This window comes from Benincasa hispida, chromosome 5, assembly GCF_009727055.1.
Source record: "Benincasa hispida cultivar B227 chromosome 5, ASM972705v1, whole genome shotgun sequence".
Lineage (NCBI taxonomy): Eukaryota > Viridiplantae > Streptophyta > Magnoliopsida > Cucurbitales > Cucurbitaceae > Benincasa > Benincasa hispida.
This window is the reverse complement of record NC_052353.1, coordinates 61,084,071-61,092,512: the sequence shown is the minus strand read 5'-3', so window position 1 is coordinate 61,092,512 and position 8,442 is coordinate 61,084,071.

Sequence of the window (8,442 nt, the reverse complement as noted above, 5' to 3'; positions counted from 1 at the left end):
TTGTTCAAATAATAAGAGGGAATTTAATTATATATGATATAATTAAATTGATTCAATTATATATGATATAATTGACATAATGTATTTGAAACATTATTATTTGATTGGAGGAAATAAATATTTGAATGAGATTCAAATAGTTATTAAAATTTAATATAAATATGATTTACATTAAATGCCATAAAATAGAGAAATGAACTATAATTTATATTGTATATGATACAATATTAAAACTATAGATTATGTGATATATTTGATATAACATATAGTTTAATATAAATAAAATATGATAAGTTATTTATATTTATTTTATTATTTTAGATAATTAATTCTCTTTTCTCTCCAACCACCTTAGTGGGTGGTTAAATAGTTTTATGGCAAATGGAATAAAAGATTCTATTTTCTTTTCTTCCTCACATATTCACGTTGAGAACTAGACAACTAAAGGCCTTTTACTATACGATAGAGAAAAGAGAAGAAACGTTATGTATCTTCTTCAATCATCATCCTCCACAAAAACTCAAACTCCCTTCTTGCCAAAATAGTCAGAGCCCACAACTCCTGGACTCTCACCCTGAGTATACCGAAGGCTCCTAGTGGTTATGTCTTCTGTTTTGGTTTGTGATTTTCTTGAAGATGTTATTCAAGCCTTGTTGTTGTTTTTGAGTTCGTGACAGTTCGAGGGATATACACAAAGAAACGTTCTTCAAAGGTATAATTTCTTGAACTCTATTTCTCTTTTTTTAAAAAAAACATGTTGTAATTTATTTAAGAATGCATATCTTGTATGTTTGTTGTAAATTTTTTCTTCAATCAAAATGGAATTTGGAAGATCCGCTTCCACTCAAAGATCTCTTTAAATCGAGTTCCTTCATGAGTAAATAGTTAAAATGATTTATAGTATACGAATAAGGTTGGTTGCCTTATTCTGGTAATATTATCGGATGTGACCTACTTTGTAGTTGTTACAAGGAGTTGTAAAGTACTACAAACGAAGTGATCCTGATTCATTCATACGGTGACATGAGGAGTGAGGGCGTTCTGTGTAATGAGTTTGTAAAATATTGGATCAAAAAATAAGTCACTCTTACTTTATAACATTGTTTACTGTTTAAGACTGACTATTTCAAAACGATGACTTAGGTAACTTAACCTTAATCCTGAGCTAACTATGATCTCCTGTTTATTCAGAATTATCCTTAGATTTACATAGGTGAGGGTTGGCTCAATAGCACCAGCTCAATAAGCTACCCATTCCAGAGGTAAGATCGAGTAGATAGCTAGGGACATAGGGTGCAAGATGGAATTCACTCCCACCTGCTTTCATGGATAGTAGAGAGGTTGTTCCCTTAAGTGCTGATTCCAGGTCTTGAAGGGGCCCACAATCATGATGGGCCGAGAGGGATTCTGTTTGTTGATTGGATCACAAACAAATTGTTCATTAGGGGATCAGTGGGACTTAAGGAACAAAAGGTAATCTTGGGGGTAAAAGAGCCTTTTGACCTAACCGTTATTACGAACAACCTGTGAAGGGCTAACTTACTAATTATGGTTATATCGAATGGACATAATATATATACCGTGAGGGGAGTACAATACTGGGCTTTAGTGGAATGATCTGATAGTTAACGAATGGGGGTTAATTTGGTGTAAAGAGTTTAGCCAATTAATCTCGAATCATTGAAGCTCATGATCTATAGGTCCATTAGGTCCCCCTACTAGCTCACAAATGGATTAGCCTTAGAATAGCGTGATAAGTTGATTTGAAACGTTCAAATTTGAATTAAGGGAATTAGTGATTATATGTGATATAATTACACGTTTAATTTTGGAATTAAACGTAATTGGAGAATCAATTAATATATAAATATGATTTAAATATTAACTTCATGAATAGAGATTCGTGATAATGGAATTGATGACAAATTAATTTAATATTTGCTATTAAATTAATAAAATTAATTATTAATTATTAATTTTATTAGAAAAATTTATTATTGAATTAATTTTTGTAAAATTAATAACATTTCAATTTTAATTAAAGAATTAAAATTGGAAATTTGATTTTGAAAATCATTTTCAGAATCAAAAAGTGAAATTGAAAATTGGGAAAATTCCCAATGTGGGATTTTCTCACTTTCAAGTAAAAAGGTTAGTCACCTTCTTACACATAATTCTACCACCAAATTCAAAAGATAGTAGGTATCACTTGAGGTGATTAGTTTTGCATGAGAGTCATGTAATAAAACCACTCTTGATTGAGTAGAAAAGTTTATAGAATTGTTGGATGGTTGAGCTTTTGAAGGTTAAAGAAATTGTTCTTCAACAAGCTGAAGACCAGAAAACCTCTCCTCCAATTCCCTAAGTTCAAGCTTGTTGTGAGTCCCAACACTCAATCTAAGGCTCCTAGAGAATAGTAGGGAAGCTCTAATGGTGGTCCACAGCAAGAATTGGTGAAGATTACAACTGAATTTCGAGTTTGAAGAGGATCTTCAAAGTTATGTAATGAAACCCTCTTGATATTCATGAACATGTTTATTTTGATGTCAAAATTAAGGAATTAGAATGCTTAATGATCCTGTTTTCTTCCGCTACATGTTTTTATATTCCAACATCTATGCAAGCTTCTTTTCATAACTTAAGTTTTCAATCAGCTGCAAGGGCTCAGAGTCCACCATATGAGATGGGTCCGTTATGTACTTCCTCAGCATTAAGACATGGAAACATTTTGAACTGTAGAGAGAGACGGTGGCAAGGCCAACCGATACGCCACAAGGCCAACTCGCTCCAAAACCTTGAATGGCCCAATAAAACGGGACTTAGCTTTCCATTCCTTCTAAACCTCAGAACACCTTTCATAGCTACTACTTTCAGGAACACTTTATCACATGCCTCGAACTCAAGATCTTTACGCCTAACATTGGCGTAACTTTTCTGTCTACTCTGCGCTACTAGCATTTAAGTTCTAATCTTTTGCATGGCTTCATTCGTCATCTCCACTAACTTAGTTCCCACCAACTTTCTCTCACTAACCTCACCCCAACAAACAGGAGACCTACAACCCTTACCGTATAGAGCTTCAAATGGCGGCATGCCAATGGTAGCCTAATAAGTGTTATTATATGCAAACTCTGCAAAATGCAAGTGGAGTCCCAACTCCCTAAAAACTCAAATGCACAAGTGTGCAACATATCCTCTAACGTCTGATTCAAGCGTTATGTTTGTCTATTAGTCTGAGGGTGGAAGGTTGTAATAAAAATTAACCGATTTCCTAATACTACCTAGAGGCTCTTCCAAAAACTGGAGATAAAACAAGGGTTTCTATCAAATACAATCGACATTGGCACACCATGCAATCTCTTTATCTCTTTCATGTATAGTTGAGCCCATTTACTCACCGAATACATGGGCTTCCTTGGAATGAATTGCGCCACCTTATTAAGCCTATTCACTACAAACCATATCGCTAAAAAGCCTTTCACTGTCCTGGGCAAACCTATAATGAAGTCCATAGACACGCTCTCCCACTTTCATTCTTGCACATTCAATGGTCATAATAAGCCCGTTGGCTTCTGCCTTTGGGCCTTCACTTGTTGACAGACTAAACATTTATTAACATAATCAGCTATCTCCCTTTTTATATTAGACCATCAGTAGTATCACTTCAAATCTTGATACATCTTGGTATTGCTTGGATGTATCGAGAATGGGGAGTTGTGAGCTTCTGCCAACAATTCGCCCTTTAAGACATTGTCTGCAAGTATGCATAATTGTCCCTGATACAGAAGACCCTGGTCCGTAGATACTGAAAATTCACTGACTTGGCCTAACTCTACCTGATAGAATTTCTGAACAAGGTACGAATTGCCCTGTTGCGTATCAGTGATCCTTTGCCTCAAAGTCAGTCTACCGTCAATTGGGCTAGCTGCGAGATAACATCCCTCACTGCCACTGCAATCTCTACTTACTCCAGATCATTACACAACTGAACATGCTTAATGATTAAAGCAGCTGAATGAGCGGTCTTTCTGCTAAGAGCATCGGCCATCACATTCACCTTGCCTGGGTGGTAGAAAATCTCACAGCCATAATCCTTCACTAACTCGAGCTACATGCGTTGTCTCATGTTTAACTCCTTGTGGGTGAAGAAGTATTTCAAACTCTTATCGTCAGTGAAAATCTAGATGTTCTCCCTATACAAATAGTGCCTCCAGATCTTTAGAACAAAAACCACCGCTGCCAGTTCCAAGTCATGAATAAGATAGCTTCGCTCATGGTTCTTCAACTGACGGGAGGCATATGCAACCACTTTACCATGTTGCATAAGCACAAACCCAAACCCTTCTTAGAAGCATCACTATAGATCACAAAACTCCCGGAGCCATCAGGCACTGTAAGAATCGGTGCTGAAACTAACTTCTACTTAAGGTTCTGAAAACTGTCCTCACAAGCTTTGCTCCAAACAAACGAAGCTCCCTTTCTAGTTAATTGGGTTGATGGGGTGGCTATGCGAAAGAAATTCTCTACAAACCTACAATAATATCCAGCCAACCCCAAAAAACTGCACACCTCACTGACTGTTGTGGAGCGGGGCAAATTCGTAACTGCCTCAATCTTTGCTGGATCCATAGAAATCCCGTCATTCGACACCACGTGCCCAAGAAAGGTCACCTTACTTAGCCAAAATTCACACTATGAAAATTTTGCATACAATTTATTCTCCCTCAGCGTTCCAAGGACTTTCCAAAGATGTTCCTAAAGGAAATTAGACATGAGGATTTCCATGAGCAGTGGAATGATCTTTCCAAATTCCATTCAAATTGAACATAAATAATTACAGTACAATAACGGAAACTAACAGGTCATGCAACAACTAGAAATTACAACATGCTTACATAAAGAGTCAAGGGATAAGTATACATACCTTTGAAGACTCATTCTTCAAAATACCTTGATCACTCCAATGCATCCAAGAAAAGCACCTCAGCTCTCGAACACAACGACCGAAACAACAACACGATCATAACGAACACGAACCCAACGAATGACCTCCAATACCTCGAACTCAATCGAGTTGAGTGAGGACACCACCACAATAGTTATCTTGGTATTCTCAGTGTGAGAATCCAAGAGTTGTGGGCTCTGTATGAACTTGGTTAGAGGAAGAGACCAAAGGAACAACAATCGTGTAGACAATTGAGCAAGTGGGAGATGACACGGTCTATCGTATAGACAACGTGTTCAATCGTGTAGAAGATGGCAACCTATCGTATAGATAATATCGCGCAATCATTTAGATATGACCAACTGGGTAAATTATCGTATAGATAATGTCCACGATCATTTAGGCTCTCTATGAGCTATCGCTTAGTGAAACCATTTCACTTGATAGCCTTGCCGTGAGTTTCTTTTTTAATCAAGTAACTGCTAATTTTAGGAAAACATTTTTCCTTTTATCTCATGGTTACCATAAAACCACCAGTAATCTCTCACTCAATTGGTTATTAGAGAAAAAGAGATAGTTATCAAATAACTAATATTATTATAAATAAATATGATAATCAACTTACCATATTATATTTATAATCTATAGTTTTAATATTTCATCTCACGAAACATATAAACCATAGTTCTTTTTCTATTTTATGGTACTTAATGTAAATCATATTTACATTAATCCTCCACTTGATGTATCTCATACATCACACCGATTATATCATATATAATTAAATTTCTTCTTGTCAATTTGAACATTTCAAATCAACCCTAAGAACGATTCTCAACTTAAATCCATTAAGCTACCAAAGGGACCTTATGGACCTGTAGCTTAAAGCTCCGACGGTACGTGAATAACTTACTGAACTCTTTAGTCACGGGATCCACCATCCGTTAACTGTCAGACACTCCAATAAAGACCGGCAGTTGCACTCTCCTCACTACAGATATATTTTATGTTCATATCAACCAATCAACAGTGCGGTAACCCTTCACAGATCACTCGTAAATATAGAAAATAATATTAAATTCATTTCCTTTTTAAAACTAATCCAAAAATCAAAAGCTCACCATGTTCGCTCGCTCCAAGTGGCACCTTTTTGTTAGTCCACTTTGATGAGAAAAATTCAATCATGTCATCAGCTCGAGATTTTTCCGTTAAGCTTGTTTTGGTCATATCTTTTTCATTTAAACTTTGATTTGAATGATTCAAATTGTGTTGCAGTGAGCTCTATGCAATAGATACCTTAAGATACTCAAATTTTGATAAATTAATTCAGGTATATCAAAATATTAATTAATTAATTTGATATTAAGGGCCAAAAGGCCAACATTTAAACTATGTTATCCTCTTTAATTTTTTTTAAAAATTCTTATTTTACGTGATATTGTGTTTTTTGACCTTAATGTTGGATTCATATTTAGATTGAATAGCTTTGTTTTAAAAAATAAAAACAATAATAGTACTTTTTTAAAGCAAGTTAAATAGTAGTTCCAAAGTATATTAGAATAGGTCTTATTTCTAATAAAGTGATTAGTTTTTTGTTTCTTATTATAAATGCAAAATATTATTAGTTTGTTTTTTCTCCTACTATCAAAAGAGATCAAAAATTCAATTTGAAAACTTAAGAAAAATATCTTAAAATTCAAGTTTGTTTTGAGTAATATGAAAACAAATTAAAAATGTAGGAAGAAAAAAATTATTATCAAGTATAATACTCTTATTCCAACTTATACATGTACATTTCATATTCAACGTTTCAAGGCCAAAAGACAATTATTTATATATTGACAATTTATTTTAAACAAATCTCCAAAAGAAAAAAGTAGAAGAAAAATAAAGTGTATTTAAAAAAATACTATTGTAACTAAAATTGAAAAAAGTAACTCATGGGGTTTGAATTCCCCATACCCGGAGTAATATGTTATAAAGTTGTTGTTGTTGCTTATTACTTTTTAGCCTATTACAATCTTTCTTTTCTCTATTCTTACAATCAAACTGTTTGCGAAAACCTTTTCTCCAACCCCGTTTTCTAAAACCATTTTCTCTAAAACGGGGGTGGAGGTTGCGAGAGGCACCCGGTGTGTCATGGGCATTCCGTATTCGAATTGTCTGACTTGTTCGTGAGTGGGAACAAGTGTCGCACAATTGCTAAGTGAAGCTTCGGAAAGTGTAATTGTGACAGTTAAAATCAAACCACCAAATCAATCTAGGCTTGGTTTGGTTTTTAGTATAAAATTGGACATATTAATTTTTATTCGGATAAAATCAAAAAAGCATTGGTTCAAAACCAAAAAACCAGACCACCAAACTCAAAGTTTGACTTTTTTTTTCACCATCAAGTACACTAAATAATCACAAAAGAGTCTTAGGCATGTCTTATCCCTACTTTAACCACAATCGAGATGTTTACTTGCAGTTATTTCATCAAAACGTATATATTTGCACAATAAATGAGTTGAGTTAAGAGAAAGTGTTGGTAGAACTCAGTATAACTTGTCATCGTTGATCAAGTGGTACAAATTTTTAGAGCATGTTGGATTTTTAATAATATAAGGTTACTTTGATAATTATTTTGTTTTTTTATTTTTAAAAACAAAGCTTATAAACAGCACCCTTGTTCATAAGTTTTTCTTTACTCACTTCACTTTCTAGTTTCTATCCATGATTTAAAAAACCAAACTCTTTTTAAAAACTAGAAAATATAAGGACTTGTTCTATTACCATAAATCTATACAAAAATGTAAAGGGAAAAACCCAATATATAAGTTGCAAAATATAAGCATTCAAGGTCGAGAAAAAATACATCAAAGGAAAAATAAGGAAACCTATAATCTACCCTGAATGGTATAATAGTTAAATAAGTGTATCAATTTACACCATCGATTAAATTTTCAATTTTATTCTCGTTATACAGGTTTTTCACACCTGCTTAAAGTCATGCGCTGCTATTTGCTTATTTATTGTTATTATGATTATTAAAAAAACTAACAACATGATTTTTTCCTAAACTTTTGTCACAAACAAAGCTTATTTGCATAAAGTTTTCCCTTTGACGGAGTATTCTGCTCTCGAATCGATCCCCATTAATGGTTTATTGTTCTCTTTATTTATCATCTACCTTCAGACCAATTTGTCCTCCGTTTGCCGCAATAGATGCAAGACTTTTGAAGTCACTCTAGTCGAAATCTCTATCCCATTTCTCTATGACATCAGTGTTGCTTTTATTCTTAATAAGATCGTTGATGGAGCTAACAAGGATGCTAGAAATAGTTCAATATATTCACGAGTGCATTTCTTTCTATCACTTCCCCTTCCTTATCATCGCCCATAATTTATAGCTCCACTGAAGTTGACGAAAATCAACATGGTCACTGCTGACTAAATATTCATCACACCTGTTGTCTGTCAGTAACGACACTGAAGGCGAGAGGAACCACAAGATT